General features: G+C 41.7%; 1 protein-coding gene across 11 annotated transcripts in view; it reads left to right on the top strand.

The window, feature by feature from the left end:
* The window catches only part of Sema6d (semaphorin 6D), a 563,349-nt gene that overhangs the window by 448,089 nt on the left and 95,092 nt on the right, over positions 1 to 20,168 (top strand). The window lies entirely within an intron of this gene.

The following is a 20,168-nucleotide window of genomic DNA, read 5'->3' as shown; positions in this document are numbered from 1 at the left end:
GAACTGTTCCCAGTTGTTACCAGCATCATGCCTTAGAGTCTGACCCGCAGTACACTGCCGTCCAGCTATTACTAGCCTCACTTCTCGCAGGGAACCTGGATTATATTGTTTTAGGAGACTAAGCCTTTCGTCAGTTTCCTGAAAGACCTCCTGGTATACAATAGTCTGTCAGCTTACCTAACGCCCTTCTTGTCCGGTTTGCAGAGCACTTCCCATGCTTTTACCTGTTCTTCTCCTTTGGATACGTCACCTCCCGGGCGCTCTCTCTCAACTACAGAAATATGTGTGCTTCCAAGACCTTGCACACATGGCCACTGGCTAGGAAATACGCTGGAAACCCGTCCCTTTTGGCCACCTCCAGAGGAAAGAGAATTGGCTCAACCTTTCTTGAATGCCTTCTTGTCTTTCCATAAGTAATACTGGAAGATGACCACTCTGTTATACTGTGAGCTCCTACAGAGGACCCATCACGCCATGACACCGTCCTGTCTTCATTCGATCTTACTCACACAAAGGGTTAGACCCCTGACTGAGAATATGGCACAAGATCTGAGAAATAATCAATTACCCTTAAAAAAAAAAAGTCTTGAGGAACAGCAAATAGCCAGCTCAGTGCATAAGTGTACTTATTGCCAAGCCTGATGAGCCGAGTTTGATTGCTGCAGCCTGCATGGTAGAAGGAGAGAAGTGACTCTTGTGTTCATCCTCTGACCTCTGCAGCACGCACCTTTGCACACACAAGCCTAAACATTCACACATGCACACACACACAGAGTATTAAGTTCTGCTTCGTGGTTTTAGAGTATCTATACTTGTCTATTGAGTGTTGCGCCTAATGGTAAAATAGAGGTGATGGCTCTTGGGACTCCTAGCCAATGCACAGCAGAAAAAAAAGTAAGGTGTGACAGGCATGTTCGTTCATAAAAAGAACATGGCTCCCTTGTTTTCTTCCTATAACCTTCCGCTCCCTTGAAATAAACCTTAGCAAGTTTTGAATGACTGTGATGATGTGTGGACCTTCCTTCCATTCCTGCTTAAGTACTAGAAGAAGCAAGTGAAACTCAGGGCCTCCTTGTGCACTCTCATGAGTGTTTGTGAAGCCTGCTCCCTCCTTCTAATGTCACTCCCCAGTTTCAGAGGACTGCTATTCAATTCCCAACTCAAGGGACTTTGGGGCAACTCTCTGCATTTTCCATCTATTCTGTTAGATGCTGGGCATTAGCCAATCCTATTTATGGCTGCAAGAAATATTATGCAGTAGTATATAAAGATTTTTATTTCCATTTAATTACTTTTGATAAATACATTTCCTAAACCAAATTCACAATCTTAAAAAAAACAATGGCATTGTTGGTATGATAGCTTTGAATTTAGATTATATTTTGATAATAGAATATAGGAAAAATATCTTTGTGTTTTTATTCCATTTTCAAAGAAATTGATAGTGGGGTTTGTCTTTCTAATTTAAACATTCCCCTGCAGTGTTGAAAACTCAAAGCAAATCTCATTATACACAGTGCATAAGAACCAGAAAATGATTCTGAATTGAGTTGAAAAATGAAACATTCATTTCAGCCAGATAGGAGAGTTAAAAGAATATTTGAAGTACTATCTGTATTGCTTATCTCTGTGCTTATCACAAAGGGCAACACGACATACTCAAAAGAACTGTCAGAAGTGGCCTTTGTCCCGAAGGTATGTGCAAAACATAAACACAAATTAAATGATAAAATAATGCATTACAGTATTTTTCCCACTGCTAAATGTAGAAGGTTGCATGAACCCACAAGCATCACTGGAAAAATCCAAGAGCCGTAGACAGAACCAGGAAGGAAAGCATGCAATATCTGAATAACTGGGGGACCCACAAAGGAAAGTGACCGTGGCCTCAGCTATTAGGCGACACAGGGAATGAAGCAGTAATAGGAACACTGGGTAATGCAACGTACTTAGAGTTCACGTGTGGAAAGATTGGGTTGATGAGGCAAGGAACCAGGAAAGTAGGGGCCAGGAGAATGTAAGCAGGTCTTTAACACCATAGATTGGGTTAGCAAGGGGGGAGGCTACGGGAGAGAATAGCAATTCTGAGTTTTAAGTGTTTTAATTTTCCACACCTGATAATGGGACCAGTAAACAGAACAGAAGGGGTGCAAGAGAAGGTTCTATTAGGCTTGCACACAGACTGAACCTAAAGGCTAGGAACCAGAATGAACTGGTATGGCAGAGGAAAAAAGTAGCCAGTCTTCAGTAGACTAGGAAATAAGGACATTCCACTATGCGGACACCTGAGGGAGTGCAAAAATGCTCCTTTTCCTCGAGAGTTCTCCCTGTGCCAAATAGCATGATGAGAGTAATGTTAGCAGGTAACTACAACATGAGGAAAAACACTGCTCAAAACAGTATCAACAGGGATACATAGAGGACACCGAGCACCCCTTTGTGACATCACCCATAAACCTTCAGCAGCCCTGCAGGACACACTCATACACGAAAGGGAAGCAACGTACAGAGAGGTTAAGCAACTTGCTTGTGGTCGCTAGAAAGCCATGGTTTGAAAGCCGGGGAGCAGGGTTTCCAAGGGTGAGCTCATAACCAGAATCCATAACCAGGAACATTGTACGTGCTTGGTCATCACCCCGGAGCAGTGGGCTTCTGGGGCATCTCACTGTATACCAGACATAGTGACGTGCGGTGGAGGCGTCTGAGGCTCCACCGGCTGACCACAGAAAGGCGAAGGAAGGTAGTACCTGTGCTCTTCACAGAAGTGAAGTCACCTGTAGGGAGTCTGAGGCTGGAGGTGAGGCAAATCAGCAAGAAGCATGGGGTGCTCCCTCATGAAATGCATATCACAACAATATTTTAATTAACTTGAAATAATTATATTATGCATGTAATTTATTCTATCAGCAGGTTGCACTGAAATTTTTATTGGCAATCCTGAATACATGTATTAAGGATGTTAATAAAAACATTTGGACTGTGTTTTATTTCCCTAATTGCTTCAGTTTGGTTTTTTTTTTTTTCTGGCCCAATAAGGATAATGATGCAATAGCAATATGAAAATTTCACTTAGTTTGAGGTTCTGTTTTTATTTTCCACTCTAGGCAGTGTGTCAACAAAGAGCAGACTAATTCAGTACAGCATAATAAATATAACTGAATAATATCTGATCACATTAATAATGTAAATGGCAAAAATTAAACGATATTCAGAACTATCCCTAATTTTTTAGAGACTGCTTTATTAGAAAGACAGGGAAGTTGTTTTTTTTCTTTCAAATATGATTTTTATCACAAGCCAAACCCTGTTAACTTCTGGTACCAGAGGTAGGAGGCAGAGAGATCCATCATTTCCCAGGCTGCCGTCTAAAACACAGGAGGACCACTTTTGTGTGTCATCGGGTCCTAAATGATATATGCTCCCTTAGCCTGGCAACTCTTCTTCTAGCCTCTGAGGATGTCCCCAACGGCTGGCTCCCCATGAGAGTCACATTCCTACAATTACTCTATTCTAAGGAGGGGTGGGGAAGGGATGAAAAAAGAATGAAATTATTTGTGAGAGTAAAATCTGTCCCCAATCATAAGAACCCTGAGGCTAAAAATCTGCTGTATCTTTTCCTCTTTCTGAAATAATATTAAGCTCGGGTGTGTATAATTATATGGGAACCACCAGGCTGTGAAGGATGAGAAAATATAACACAATTATCTCTTCACAAACCTCAGCTGAAGTCTGACAGAAATCAACATGAGCTGAGAGCACTCCTCTCCCCCCCTTTCCCTCTTCAGCTTAACCCCTGCCTTCAAATGGCTGTCTAGCAGCTTTCACACAGAGGATGTTGCCTACAGGCCTGTCACTGGACACCTGGGGTGGCCTGGCTCGCTTTCCATAGAGGATGTCCCATTCTGAGCAAGAAGGAGGCTGCAGGAAGCATTTGCTTGTTTTGATGCTCTGGGAACACTGACCTCAAAATCATTTGAAAAGCAGCCCAGACTATGAGGCAACCAATGCTAGCTCTGCTCTGGAGCTTACAGCAAGAGGGAGGGGGAAAAAAAGCAGGGGAAAAAATGCTGCTACATGTTGAGGAGGAATTTACAGTGGGTCATTTAGAAGAAAGAGAATAAAAAGAAAATTGTGTTTCCAGCTAGCAGGATGTTTGCTGAAGTCCCCTCTGTCCACCAGAACCCCCCACAGGTGTATATAAAAGGGTCTCTGTGGAAAGGGTGCAGTTATGTTCTGTTCCCAAAAGAGGCCTCAGAGCCACTGTCGCTCTGCTAGGTCCATGCTGTCTCAGGCCAATGCTTCAGTGGGGTAATTCTTTGCATGTTTGTTTTTCTGTTTGTTTGTTTTGGGAACCTCTTTCTGTTACCTGTGAACAAACTCTAGATCTCTCTTCATTCTGTGCAGCCTAGGAGATGCCCCCATTGCAACACAAAGACAGCAATGGACCCTGGAAACTCATCCTGGGCCAAGTGCCCCGGCTCCCCCACCAGATTAAGCTCACATAAAGTGAAATGAGAAAGCATGCCATTGATGGCAAGTTCATTCCTAAGAAATAATAATAATAATAATTACCTTGGGGGTGATTTTGGGTACATCATTCTTGTCATCATAAGTCTCTTGGGTCCTATTAACCCCCATAATCCAGAGTATATAAGACATAGTCTTATGAAAACTCAATCCGAGTTCAAAACATTGTTAGCAGAGGATTCAGGATGGTGGAACGGAAGTGCCCAGCACTCTCCTGCTCCTCCACAAAGAAAGAACCAGGCACCAAGTATAGAGCTGCACTGCAAGGGGAATTGCTGAGAAATCAGCAGAAGGAAAACTGAGACCTTGCAAGACCCAGAGATATGGGACAGCAGCACAGTGACAAAAACAGCTGCTACTCCAGCTCCACAGCAGTAAGGAGTCTCCCTTCTACTGGGTGAGAGTGATGGAGAGAGGATGGCCACACCATTGTCCATTTGGATTACTGCACCCCTGGCTAGTGGAAAGTCTCAGCAGCTCTCACAGGCTGGCAGCTGTGCCCAATAAGGAGCCTGAGATCCACATGGCCGCCTGGCTTTGGGAGAGGAATGACATCATTGTCTCTTTCTGTTGGCACTGGTCGTGGCTACCAGCTGTTCTGACCTCTGTTTTTCTCTCATCGAATCTGACTTCCCAAGCAATGTCACCGTCTGTGTAACCAGTTCCCTGCCTTAAGTTCAGTCACTGCTAAGTACAAACCATGTTTTCCTTTTCCCTGGTTAGATTTCCTCTGATGCAACCTCTGCCCTCAATATCCCATAATTGTCCAAGCTTCAGGCTGCAGCTCTCCCCATCACCTCCAGATCGACTCTGGAAGATGACGTGGGGTGCAAAGCTTTTATATGTTGGCTAATTCTGCAACTTCAGGCAATCTTTTGGACAATCGTACACCTTTCTGCACATACCTATTCATAACTCATTGGTCCGCATTTGAACATTGCAAACGTCAACAAAAGATGCATTCTTTCTGAACCAGAGGAGGCTGAAATATTGCAATTTGTAAATTTTGAGACATTCTGCCATTAAGTTGATCTTCCAGTTAAACACAAATTAATAGCTGTCACTTTCAAATCTGCCCAGCTGCTGAAATGCCTCTGCTTTTTAGGTGACCTGCTCTCAAGGGGAGAGTGATACTTAGGTTACCTACTGCTACTGAGTAAACCATCATAGCACATCTGTCTGGAAACACCTATTCAGTACCTTTCATGGCTCTGTGGGTGGCTGGTCTCAATGGGTGTGCTATTCTGAGGTAATAGCTGGGCCTTCAGTCTTCTGAAGAAGTAGCTGAGCTGGATGTCCATGAAACAGCCTATTTGGGCCAGAACTAGGTGTTGGCCATGGGACAGTCTTTGTAGAGACATATGACTTCTTTGCCTTATCAGTTAGACCACATGGTTTGGGCTTTTCACAGCATCGACCTAGGGCTGACTGTAAGATAACACCTCAGGAGACCCAAGCTTCAAGTCCCTCATAGCTTAGACTTGGCATTCCCCAATGTTACTCTCTTAGTCAAATAGATTCAGGAGTAGGAGTTAGCTCTGTCTCCCGGTGATGAAGTGGAAAGTGTGAGACACACACTTGGGAAAAACAGGGGTCACATCCGTTCCTGTGTAACCCTGGCTTAGAATCTTTCCCTCTCCCAGTCCAAGCATCCCTAACTGTTACAAGAGAAAACTAAACAAGATTGCTTTTACAGCCCGCACCTGCTGAAACCACTCAGGGTTTCACTCACTGTGAACAATGACATCTGTAGCTATCCAGATATAGGTCCTGAAAGCCAAATCAAATGAAAAGGAGAGCTTAAATTGCTAGCAATTCTTATGAGGTTGCTTTTAGACAGAGAATGTAAGAAATTAGATGATTAAAGAATTTTCAGAAAGTCCACCCATGTTTGACAGCTGTTGAGCAGCAAAAAAAAAGCAATATAATTCTACTAAATTAAAAGTCTCTGTAAAAAAAGGAGTGTGGAAATGGGGAGTCTCCTTCCCCAACAAGCATACCCCGTGAACATTAATTTTCTACTGCAAATCTCTGAGCATGTGCCACCTTCTCTAGCCTGAGGTTTTGCTATTTTCTTCTTACTGCAGAGGCACCGCCAGCATGAGAACATAATTTTATCATAGAAAATTAGAGCCGAAGGGGACCTCGAGGCCATCTCATCCAGAGCAGTGACAAGGGACAGAGGAGAACAGTCTGTATACACCCACACTAACAGTCATCCCCAGATTAAACGATTTCCCAGCATCAAGCCAGGAGCCAGGGAGGGGGCTGTGGCAGCACAGGGAAGGACTTTCAGCCCAGCCTAGCTGAGGTCGCCAGGTCCTGACACTCAAAAGTGCTCTGCAAACAGCTCTTGTTTCCATTGATTTCCTCCACCCCCCACTACTCTTTCCATTTACTTCCTCCACCCCCCAATCTCTTTTCCTCTCTCCACCTCTCTTTCCTGCTTCCCCCCATTCCTTTCCTTCTTTTCCTTCAATATTTTCTTATTATATGTATCAGCCAAACAGTCCACACTGCTTCATTTGGTCTTCACGTTGACCCTAAGTTTCTTCTTAGTCCAGTTGCTCACAGACTCCACTGTGGAAAATGAAGGCTTGCAAGCCAAAGATGTGACAAATAAGGAATGAGCAGTCAACAGCAAAGGGTCGTAAGTGTCAGCGGCAAAATAGCTTCTCATCTTAACCTTTTTCTCAGGAGCCTTCCTTGTACCTGCCGTCGTCTCTGTTTTTAATGACTAAGATTTGCTGAGCCCATTCTTTGTAGAGTTCGGGCTTTTGGACACATTATTTTGGACACAAACACAACGTTTGTGTGAGTGCGGTATTCATGTGTAAAAACAGGTATCTGTGTCTGCAGGTGTAAGGCCAGATGATAACATCCAGCATCCTGCTCCGTCGCTCTCTGTTTTATTCCCTTGAGATGGGCCAGCAAGCCCTGTAGATTCTCCGCTCCACCTCCCACAGCACTGGGATTGCAGGCACACCCAGCCAGGCCCTACATTTAAAATATGAAGTGTTGGAATGTGAACTCAGATGCTAAAGCTTGTGAAGCAAGTTTTCTGTTTTGCTTTTTTTTTGTTGTTGTTGTTTTGTTTTGTTGTTTTTTTTTTTTTTTTTGTTCCTCACTCCCACCCCTAGCATCTCTCCAGCTCTTATGTATATGCTATTAAATATATGCTATGTGGATACCTTATTAATTCATACACGTGACTAACAAGGCTGGATACTTTTGTTGTCTATTTCAGATGACTAAACTGAAATAGAGAGAGGTAAAATTAAGGTCCCAAGTTCATGAAGTCAGTCAGTATCAGGAAATGAAAAACACTCAAGATATGTGACTCAGCATTGAAATTACCATAAGTTTTTAAATACATCTGGTGTGAATGGGGAGGAGGTCCCCCCGCCTATCAGTGGACTTGGAAAGGGGCACGGTGGAGATGAGGGAGGGAGGGAGGGAGGGAGGGAGGGAGGGAGGGAGGGACTGGGAGGGAATAAGGGATCGGGACATGGCTGGGATACAGAGTTAATAAAATGTAACTGATAAGAAAAAAATAAAATTCAAAAAAAAAAAGTACCTCTGGTGAAGTCTGGTCACATGAGAAGGTCATACCCTATACTGGCATATCCTGACTCCTGGAAATTGAGAATTTGATGTTAAAAATATGTGTGTGTCCTAGACTGCGTATTCATACTCAGCTGACAGACAGTTACTGCTGTTGCACAGAGTGCTTGCACTGCCTTCTGTGTTGCCTATGTGGGGGTTTGCTTTTACTTGACTGACAGGCAACGAAGGCAGTAGCTTGATAAAACAGAAGACAGAGGTCTGAGGCTGAGCTCTGCCACTTAGTGCTGAGTGACTGTGAAGAGACCAATTGTTCTCTATGTGTGTGTGTGTGTGTGTGTATCTATTATATATATATTTATGTATGTATATGTATATATATGCAGAGACTGAATTACATAATGATTAAGATAATCCTGAAACCCAGAAATGCGATAGTATTTTCTATTCATACTTTCTAACTAAGAAGAAAAAAAAATTATTCTTTGACTTGGCTTCTTTTCTTCTTCAAGGGGGTCCCTCACATGGTTCCTGGAAAAAGAGAAGAGAAGGCCTGGTTTCCCAGGATCCCCTTGGGCTGCTCAGCAGCTTTGGCCTCTTCTCCTATTGATTCTTGGCCCCAGCAGAGAAGCAACATCTGCCACTCTGTTTGAGTTTCACAACTTCTTTGTCTGTGTCCAAAGTACTCCATAACATGTATCTTTTTAATGGATAAAACTTTAAATAAGTTTTCCTCTGAGAAATTTCACAATGTTGAGATAGCTGAAGAAAAATAATTAGGATGATTACAGATGGCATGTCCATAACATTCCTCTATGTTTGTCCCACTCCTGGCCTTTTGGTACATGTGGCTATCTTGGTTTTCATAAAGGATAAGGCCGGGTTCAAGTGGCTTAAAAGATTTGGCTGGATTTGTCTCCTCTCGCCAAGGCATTTAATGACAAAGGGAACCATAAAGAAGCACAGAATCCAGCCTGGTGTGTCCATGCCAAGGGTCAAAGGTCGGGGGGGCACCACATATTTCCAATTCATGAAATGGTCCACTCGTTTGCTCCTGGATGTTGATGATATGGCCACACCAGGAAGCAGCTTGGATGTATATCTAATCTCTGCACACTACATGTAAAGAGGCATCTATGCTGCCCACGTGTCATTACAGGGACCGTCTTCTTTCCCTAAACAAATCAACACTCTTAAATCATGTCAGAAGCTATGCCTCATGCTTTAACCTGGCAACACTCTGATCACTAGATCCCATGTCTGGTGTTGCTTCATATGCAATCCTTACTCAGAACCAAAGAATGTGTAGCAATTTGATCAATAAAAACATGACTACTTTATGGCTAATGTCTGGCTTTTCCTGATAATATACGTGTACTTAAAATACCATTGCCCTCAAAGAAATGAGACTAATGCCGTACATGTAGAGACCTGACCACATCGAGAGTCTGATATTTATTGACAAGGTAAAGGTTTGCCCAAAAGACTCCATGTAAACAGCACAAGGTATAACAGAAACTGAATATACGCACAGGGGCATTAATATTTTAAAGTGTGCTAGAAACTCATATAACTGAAAAGTAAAAGGAGAAGCCATCTGATTAAGAAAGGGCCAAAGGACTTGAATAGATATTTCTTCAAAGAGCACATAGAAATGAAAGGTGATTGACACCTCTAATCCTCAGAGAAATGTTAAGTAAAGTACACAGAGGCTTCTTCTCACCCCTGTGAGGAGAGCCATCATCACAACAGCAAATGGAAAAGGTTTTTATGTCTTGGGCAAACTGCAGCTCTCCTTTACTCTTGGGAATGTCAAACAGAGCCACTGCTGTGGGAAATAGTAAAGGTGACTCAGAAATCAGGATTAGCATGCAGCTGAGCAACACAGCTATTGGACCTTCAACTCAACGAACTGAAGTCAATATGCCGGAAACATACTTGATCTCCATGTTTATAGTATCTTGAATCCCAACAGCCAAGAGATGGAAGCGCCTTAAATATCACAGGTATATGGAAGAGGGCGTATGCACATACAGTGGAATATTATTCTGCCATAGGAAAAGGCATCCTGTCATATCCTATAATGGAGAGCAGCTCTGAGGATAAACCTTGAGCTAAATGAAAGAAGAATGAATGACATGATCCCACTTCCACATGATATCTAAAGTAGCTAAACTGAGCTTGGAAATTTGCATGGCAGTTTGCTTTAATACTGTATGCAAGGTTCTGGTTTTGAAAGAACAAAGAAATCAGATTCATAGAAGCAGAAACTAGGATGTCTGTTGCTGGGGAGGAGGTGATTGAAGAGCTGTTATCAATGGCTACAGAGTTTGATTCACGCAAGAAGGAAGAGTTTTGGAAAACCTTTTTTTTTCTCTTAAATGCTAAAAGGAAAATATAAATTCGCCAGTTCTTGGATGCGAGGTCAGGGATCCTCACAGAAGAAGGGGCAGAAAGATTGTACGAGCCAGGGAAAGTATGTATGTGCAGTGACAAGACATGACAATATAGTTGCACGCATGCACAAGCCCTGTACAAGATCAGGCCAGCCAAAACCCCAGCATGAGAAGGGGAGGGGCTCCTGAAGGCCCACTGCTGGCTGGGAAACTATGGGCAACTGATGGCTGCTGAGAGAGGAAGAGTCAGTTTTCTTCAGAGAGGCAGCAGGCCTCATAAAGCTCTCTGCTCCAGTAGATGGGTTTACACCCACGTACGTACAGGGGGCACTAAATGGACGCAGTGAGTAGTAAAATTCATGAATGAGAGAGAAGGAGAGAGGGAGGGAAGGAAAACATAAAATTGTGAAGGCAAGTGTTGGGAGAGTTAGGGAAGGAATCAGAATGAAGAGATGTATTCAACCAAAATATATTATATGTGAACCTAAAATAAAGGTATTTTGAAGGTATTTATTTAGAGGCTGTTGAAGTGGCTCATCAGTTAAGTGGCTGCTCTTGCGGAATACCCAGGTTTAACTTACAGCATTCTCATGGCATCTAACACCCATTTGCAACTCCGGTTCCAGGGGGTTCAACAAGCTCTTCTGGAACCCATGGGCATCAGACTCACAAGTGGTGGACAGACATAAATGCCGGCAAAATCCTCATGCCCATAAAATGAAAATAGTGAAAACCTTTTTTAAGTGTATTAAGAGGGTAGACCTCCTGAGTGAGTATTTAAAATAAAACAAGAAAAGGAATTAATTGAGTAAATCAATGGGTAAGTGGGTGTCCACTTCAGACCAACAGGGGCTATACAGGTCTGTATAACTTTAACCTCACTAGCTTCCAATAGTAATCCCTACTATAGGGTAATAGGACCCAAGGGAAATGAGCTAAAAGTTAATTGTAAGCATTACTACACGAAAAGCCGTTTATTACCATAAATTGTGTTAGTGTTTCTCCATCCGATGGGAAGGGCATGAGAATGGGTGTCATTGATGATAAGTTCTCTCAAATGTAATCAGAAATAAAAGTAATTCTTCTCAAAGAGAAGCTCTTAGTACTGCTCGTTTGAAACAATACCCAGCTGTCCTTAAAAGCCCGGTTTCAGGAGTATCGCATTTATCCTATTGTATGTCACTGAGGACAGAATGATGGATAGAACACATGCACAGCCCTAAAGCACAACTCTGGCTGTCTGTCCATTCTCAACCACTTAATATGCCACGAAAGACAGCCTGAATCCATGGGACCACTTTCATATCAGTTGTTCTTTCTGCACACTCAACAGTCTGAGATACAACCTCACTCGACAAGATTAAACATCTCAGTGACCAGGGTTCCAAGCTCCAGTTTACCCATCCTGAGTATCAGCAAGCCCAGGATGGTTCTTTACCAGGATGGCTTTGCCCTAGCACACAGTAGGGCAGTAATCAGACTATATGTCTAAAAAAATAATGTGGTCCTGCTGAATGTCTTAGCTAAACTGAACACTTTTTGATGTGACATCATATGACCTGAGCCACATGAAACAGCTGATTAAAAAGATGGCCCTTCACAGTGCAGAGGCACAATCTGTGAGGGGGGATGTAGGTTTTCCTCTGGGAAGATGTAGTCAACGAATGTTGTTGACTTCCTTGTTATGATCACACTGGCAGAAACACAGTAGACCCATATGTATCTTTCCATAAAGTTAGAATTCACTGAATAACAGTAAATTAGTAAACTTTGTCAGACTTGGTGCTGCAGTTTTCCAGATAGTTCCAATTTCCTGTAGGAGCCAATCAAGGCAAACATAAGTTATTTCACTTCAGACTTACCTAGCAATAGTAACGTTCAGAAGCTCAAGGAGTTCCAAAGAGGCCTTCCTGGGAGACAAAAGTCAGAAGTGGGGTCTTTGCCATGGCATTGTGAGATGTCCTTATAAATGGGATCCAGGTGAAGGTATTGTACCCATTCCTTGATTGGCAAGCTTGCTGGCCTGCTTTCTTGGTATGATTATAATATATCCATGTACCCACATGGTCCAAATTTTCTTTATATCCTTAGGAATAAGCTTATCAGTCTGTGCCTCTTGTGAGCTGTGGGACAGGAGGCACTGTTCATGTGTCCTGCACAGGAAGGGAGTCATTTTCTGTCCTCAGTGTAGGGTCAAATGCTACTTGAAAAATGGAATCTCTGAGGCAAAGTGTAGCCTTTAAAAAGTTTTACACACTATAGAAATAACTTAGGGCATGGCACAGCCTAATCTCACTGATCCTGACTACAGTGAGCATGCTCTGATTTAATATCCATGGCAGTCCTGGAAAAGCAAAGAACGGGCCATAAAGAAAAGTAAAATTTTATCAAGAACTGTAATGTAAGATAAACAGTGATTTGTAAATTTTCTGTCCCTTGAAATTCTGTGACCATTACAAGACACTTTTTCCTCTTTTTCATTTAGTATAGACATCATCTATTGATAATAAAACTTGAGAACACTATAAAAATAAAAGAAAAAGAAAGGTGATTAGTCTGTGTCCATATTTTTATCCCAAGACTGATATCTAGAAGTGGTGATTTTAAGGCTATGGAGACAGGAAGAAATAACAGTCCATAAAAATCTCACAATCGTTAAATATGTATTTGTTATAACAGCTGCATTTGGAAAACACGGCACTGTATTTTGAACGGACTATTTTACGTGATGCAAATCAAAGTTTAGTTCTATATCTTGCAGATATTCTTTAGAGAAAGAATAAGCTCTGTACATTTACTTGTTATATATTAGTTAATATATTATTATATTTTATATTAAATATATCGTATATTAATTACTGTATAATATAATTATTTTTATAGAAAGGACATCTCACATCATATACACAAAATAGCTGTTTAGTTATGTAGCTGAACAGACACATTAACAATCATTCTTCCATGGGAGTTCAGGTGGTGAGGCCAGGGATGAGCGAATTGTCAGCTGTACAAAGGAAATATATTTTTTTCTACCTAGTTCTGACCTTGCAGTCTGTAACTAATGTTATTTCTTTCTATTAACATGTAATTATTGTCCTTCCAAAGTTAGATACCTCATAATAGAAAGCTCCAAGAGCTACTGAGGATAGGCATCAAGGAGGCAGACCCCTGTAGAGAGGTGGAGTTTGGTCTTTATCTTTCCTTACAGTCAACAGAAGCATGGCCGGCTGAAAGGTCCTCGACCTAAGCAGTTTGGGGGGGGGGGGGGGGGAAGGAAAGCAACATGACCTCATTCTTCTCTTCCTGAAAGATGCTGAACCCTCCTGAGGCCACAGCGAACACCACCTGCACCAGAAGGGTGGTTATGTGGTCATGCTTGCCTTATCCTCATGTGGATGATGTTTTTTCTGGTAGGATTCCCCAGCCTGCTTTGCTGTGGATAGCAATAATTTTAAAATGATAGCAATGATTTAAAAACCAGTAATGGTGGTAATTACTACTAACATGTATTGAATACAGACTACATACATGGCCCTATCTTTAAAACTATGGAAGCTTTATAGACACGTGTTTATTTAAGATAATGGTCCTAGTTACTTGTCCTGTCGTTGTGGTAAGATATCTTCACAAAAGCAATTGGGGGGGAGGGGTTATTCACAGTTAAGAGGTTACGATCCATCATGGCAGGGCAGTCACAGTGCCTGAAGTGTGAAACAGCTGGCCGCATTGGATCCGCAGCCCAGAAGCAGAGAGCAATGAATATTTGTACTCAGCTCCAGAATCCCAGTGGAGGGCACAGTGCTGACCACAGTGGGCAAGCATCCCACCTCAGTTAACCTAATTAAGACAACCCCCCTCAGGCCTGCCCAGAGGCTCGTCTCCCACGTGATTCGAGATCTCATCAAGTAGACAATAAAGATTAGCTACTATAATACATAATCATTTGTTCTAAAGACTGGGGTACAGTTAGCACTGAAATACAGACACAGGGCATTGGATGTGATTCCCTCAATGCACGCAGGTTTGGCCGTTCAGTTCGCTGCAATGTTTCCTGCTAGGGCTCTACAATTGCAGTCACATTCCTGGAGCTTAATAGTAATTTGCTAAATGAATAAATGAGCATTGCTTGTCTAAGCTTTCTGTGTTGGCAGTTATACAATAATAATTGAAAGTTAAATATTTAGCAAATTGTAAGACATCTTAGAATGGAAATTCTCTTTAAAAATTTGCATGGCTTGGCAGGTTTATCACAACCATTATCACTTTTAATTATTCAATATCTATTAATTTGGGTCAAAAAAAGCGAAAGGCACGCTATTCATTCACTTATTCACTCACGAACTGACTTTTAAAAACACTCACCGTATGACTTCTACAGTCTAGACCCAATGCCACATATCAGAGACATGAAATCGAGCAATAAAAACTGAGCAAAGAGCGTTACTGGTAGACTGTAGAGACACCTTCTCCAGAGAAGAGAAGAAAGTGTGCTCTGACATTCAAGGGCAAATGTGGTGCTGAGAAACACATGCCTCAGCCTTTAAAGCTCCACTGAGGGCTTCCTAAGTGTGGAGGGGAGTGGCTTTTCACTTCCTGGGTCTAGCTTATGCACCTCTAAGAGGCCTCTGTAAGCATTCGGTACTCTTGAGACTGATGTTTTGTATAACCTTCGTGGAAATTGTCTGAATTTCTAGGAATCAGAATCTGAGGCAATTGCCCTCTTGCTAACAAATTACTGAGTGGTGTAAGCCCAGCGGAGCATGAGGGAGAGCAAAGGCGAAGGGACAGGTCAGAAGAGGCTGCACACAGGAGCGGCATTGCTGAGTCAGGGCATTGAAGCATCCTAGCTGGTTGCCTAGGTGAACAGGGAGCATTTTAAAGATCATTTAGGGATGGATATGTTGCTGAACAGCCCACTGAAGGGGTGAACAGGAGATGGGAGGGGATTTACCCAATGGTTTCCACCACACTTCTCAAAGTTTGCTCCACCTGGAAATGCCTCCTTTACATTCTAGGAGGGCAACATGGAAGCCACAAAGCCAGCCATGTCACCAGAGAGGAGAGGTAGGACTTTGTGTCTAGAGTTGTGGAAGGACCCTCAAAGAATCTGAAGACAGGTGCCACTCAGAGGCTCTGGGCTACCTACAACAGGTATCTAATACAACCTGGTGGGAAAACTAACCTCAGTAAGATGTTTCATGTCCCCACAATGGCTCTGCACCTCGGATAGACTCCACTCAGTATCCCTGGGAGATCTCAAGACCAGAAAAGACTCGGCTCTATTAGGAGCTTTTGTGGTATCCTAGGGATAAACTGAACTATTGAAGAGGTTCCACTGGAGGGTAAAGGGTCTAGGTTTGCAGAACAGATGAAAAATAAAAATATAGTGGACAGTGACTCTTAACTATGATACAAATGGAAAGTAGATCCCGCAGGGTGGTAAAATATGTGATTAAGAAGACTTTAAGTCATTTAGTCAATTATTTATATTCTACTGTGCTCTTACTAGGACTCATGCTATAAAATTATTTGCAATAGTTCTCAAGCAGAATTATATAAGCAATTGAATTCAAAAAAAGAAAATGGATTAAGCATTCAGATATTTTAGAAGGGTCACTTAATTATGTTCAAAGCTTCTGAAAATTTTTGCAATACCTTCAGTGGTAATCTCAGTCTTAGTCAGGAAGTATCAGGCATCTAGTCATGCTTAGACCAACTTCAAATACTGTAAAAAGGGGAAAAAACATACTACACAGCATGAAATTCTGCAAGAAAAGACATCTTAAAAAGGTGTGACACATGCATACACACAGACACACACATTTTAGGACATATTCAATGTTAGTATATATATTTTTTGTTTTTGTTTTTGTTTTTGTTTTTGTTTTTGAATTTTATTTTTTTCTTATCAGTTACATTTTATTAACTCTGTATCCCAGCCGTGTCCCGATCCCTCATTCCCTCCCAGGCCCTCCCTCCCTCCCTCATCTCCACCGTGCCCCTTGCCAAGTCCACTGATAGGGGGGACCTCCTCCCCATTCATCTGATCCTGTTTTATCAGGTATCTTCAGGACTGGCTGCAAAGTCCTCCTCTGTGGCCTAACAGGACTGCTCCTCCCTTGGGGGGTGGGGAGGCCAAAGAGCCAGTCATTGAGTTCCTGTTAGAAATAGTCCTTGTTCCCCTCACTATGGGAAACCAATTGGTTACTGAGCTACCACAGGCTACATCTGAGCAGAGGTTCTAGGTTACATTCATACATGGTCCTTGATTGCATGTCAATCTCAGAAAAGACCCTGTGCCCAGATATATTTGATCCTTGTGGAGCTCCTATCCTTTCCTCATCAGACTAACTCCCCTTCTTTCTTATGATTCCCTGTACTCTGCCAAAGGTTTGGTCATGAGTCTGCTTTGAAAACACTGCTAGTTAGAGTCTTTCAAATGTGCTCAGTAGACTCCTGTCATATGTTCAATGCGCATCCCATCTGTCTTTCTAAACGAGGATTGATAATCTTACCCCATGTCCGCTCTCTTGATTATCTTTTTTAGGTGTATAGATTTCATTATGTTTATCATATCTTATAGGTCTATATAAGTGAGTATATACCGTGTTTGTCTTTCTCCTTCTGGGATATTTCACTCAGGATGATCTTTTCTAGATCCCACCATTTGCCTGCAAATTTCATGATTTCCTCCTTTTTGATTGCTGAGTAGTATTCCATTGTGTAAAAATACCACAATTTCTGTACCCATTCCTCTGTTGATGGACATCTGGGTTGTTTCCAGGTTCTGGCTATTACAAATAATGCTGCTATAAACATGGTTGAGCAAATATTCCTTTTGTGTACTTGAGCAAACTTTGGGTATATACCTAGCAGTGGTATAGCTGGGTCTTGAGGAAGCACTATTCCTAATTGTCTTAGAAAGCGCCAGATAGATTTCCAGAGTGGTTGTATCAGTTTACATTCCCACCAGCAGTGGAGGAGGGTTCCCCTTTCTCCACAACCTCTCCAGCATGTGTTGTCCCTTGAGTTTTTCATCTTGGCCATTCTGATGGGTGTAAGGTGAAATCTCAGGGTCGTTTTGATTTGCATTTCCCTGATGGCTAATGAGGATGAGAATTTCTTTAAGTGTTTCTCTGCCATTCGATATTCCTCTGTTGAGAATTCTCTGTTTAGCTCTGTTCCCAATTTTTTAATTGGATTACTTGATTTGCTGCTTTTCAGCTTATTTAGTTCTTTGTATATACTCGATATTAGTCCTCTGTCAGAAAAAGGGTTAGTGAAGATTCTTTCCCAATCTGTAGGCAGGCGTTTTGTTTTGATGACAGTGTCCTTTGCTTTACAGAAGCTTTTCAGTTTCATGAGGTCCCATTTATTGATTGTTGCTCTTAGAGCCTGTGCTGTTGGTGTTCTGTTCAGGAAGTTGTCTCCTGTGCCAATGAGTTCTAGGCTGTTCCCCACTTTTTCTTCTAACAGATTTAGAGTATCTGGTTTTATCTTGAGGTCTTTGATCCACTTGGACTTTAGTTTTATACGGGGTGATAAATATAGATCTATTTTCATTTTTCTGCATGTGGACATCCAATTGGACCAGCACCATTTGTTGAAGATGCTGTCTTTTTTCCATTGAATGGTTTTGGCTTCTTTGTCAAAAATCGAGTATTCATAGGTGTGTGAGTTTATTTCTGGGTCTTCTATGCTGTTCCATTGATCCTCCTTTCTGTTTTTATGCCAATACCATGCAGTTTTTATTACTATTGCTCTGTAGTACAGCTTGAGATTGGGGATGGAGATACCTCCAGATGATCTGTTGTTGTACAGTATTGTTTTGGAGATTCTGGGTTTTTTGTTTCTCCATATGAAGCTGAGAATCTTTTTTTCAAGGTCTGTAAAGAATTGAGTTGGTATTTTGATGGGAATTGCATTGAATCTGTAGATTGCTTTTAGCAGGATGGCCATTTTCACAATGTTAATCCTACCAATCCATGAGCATGGAAGATCTTTCCATCTTCTGAGATCTTCTTCAATTTCTTTCTTCAGAGACTTGAAGTTTTTCTCAAACAGGTCTTTCACTGTGTTAGTGTTACCCCAAGGTACTTTATGTTATTAGTGGCTATTGTGAAGGGTGTTGTTTCCCTAATTTCTTTCTCGGCCCTTTTGTCTTTGGTATACAGGAGGGCTTCTGATTTTTTTGAGTTGATTTTGTATCCTGCCACTTTGCTGAAGGTGTTTATCAGCTGGAGGAGTTCTCTGTTTGAATTTTCAGGGTCGCTCATATATACTATCATATCATCTGCGAATAGTGACAATTTGACCTCTTCCTTTCCGATTTGTATCCCCTTGATCTCCTTTAGTTGTCTTATTACTCTGGCTAGGACTTCAAGTACTATGTTGAAGAGGTAGGGAGAGAGTGGGCAGCCTTGTCTTGTCCCTTATTTCAGTGGGATTGATTTAAGTTTCTCTCCATTGAGTTTGATGTTGGCTATAGGCTTGCTGTATATTGCCTTTACTATGTTTAGATATGTGCCTTGTATTCCTGATCTCTCCAAGACTTTAAACATGAATGGGTGTTGGACTTTGTCAAATGCTTTTTCAGCATCTAAGGAGATGATCATGTGGTTTTTCTCCTTCAGTTTGTTTATGTGGTGGATTACATTGATGGATTTCCGTATGTTGAACCACCCTTGCATGCCTGGGATGAAGCCTACTTGGTCGTGGTGGATGATATCTTTGATGTGTTCTTGGATTCAGTTTGCAAGTATTTTATTGAGTATTTTTGCATCAATTTTCATAAGAGAGATAGGTCTGAAGTTCTCTTTTTTGTTGGGTCTTTGTGTGGTTTAGGTATCAGGGTGACTGTTGCTTCATAGAATGAGTTTGGTAATGTACCTTCTGTTTCTATTTTGTGGAATAGTTTGAGGAGAATTGGTGTGAGCACTTCTTTGAAGGTCTGGTAGAGTTCCGCGCTGAAACCATCTGGCCCAGGGCTTTTTTTTGGAGGGGAGACTGTGAATGACTGCTTCAATTTCCTTGGGGGTTATAGGGCTGTTCAGTCTTTCTACCTGATCTTGACTTAATGTTGGAAGATGGAATCTATCAAGAAAATTGTCCATTTCATTTATATTTTCAAATTTTGTGGCATATAGGCTTTTGTAGTATGACCTAATGATTGTTTGAATTTCCTCTGTGTCTGTGGTTATGTCATTCTTTTCATCTCTGATTTTGTTGATTTGGAAAGATTCTCTCTGCTTTTTAGTTAGTTTGGCTAAGGGTTTGTCTATCTTGTTGATTTTCTCAAAGAACCAGCTTTTTGTTTCATTGATTCTTTGAATAGTTTTATTTGTTTCTAATTGATTGATTTCAGCCCTGAGTTTGATTATTTCCAGCCTTCTGCTCCTCTTGGGTGTATCTGCTTCTTTTTTTTCTAGGGTTTTCAGTTGGGCCATTAAGTTGTTTGTATGTGATGTTACGAATTTCTTGCAGGCACTTAGTGCTATAAATTTTCCCCTGAGCACTGCTTTCAATGTGTCCCATAAATTTGGGTATGTTGTGCCTTCATTTTCATTGAATTCTAGGAAGTCTTTAATTTCTTTCTTTATTTCTTCCTTAACCCAGCTGTCGTTGAGTAACAAGTTGTTCAGTTTCCATGTGCGTGTAGGCTGTTTGTTATTTCTGTTGTTG

The sequence above is a fragment of the Psammomys obesus genome, unplaced genomic scaffold (assembly GCF_907164565.1).
Source record: "Psammomys obesus unplaced genomic scaffold, mPsaObe1.curated_primary_1811, whole genome shotgun sequence".
In the NCBI taxonomy this organism is placed as follows: domain Eukaryota; kingdom Metazoa; phylum Chordata; class Mammalia; order Rodentia; family Muridae; genus Psammomys; species Psammomys obesus.
Note: the sequence above shows the minus strand (reverse complement) of the source record. Positions and strands in the feature narration are given on the sequence as shown.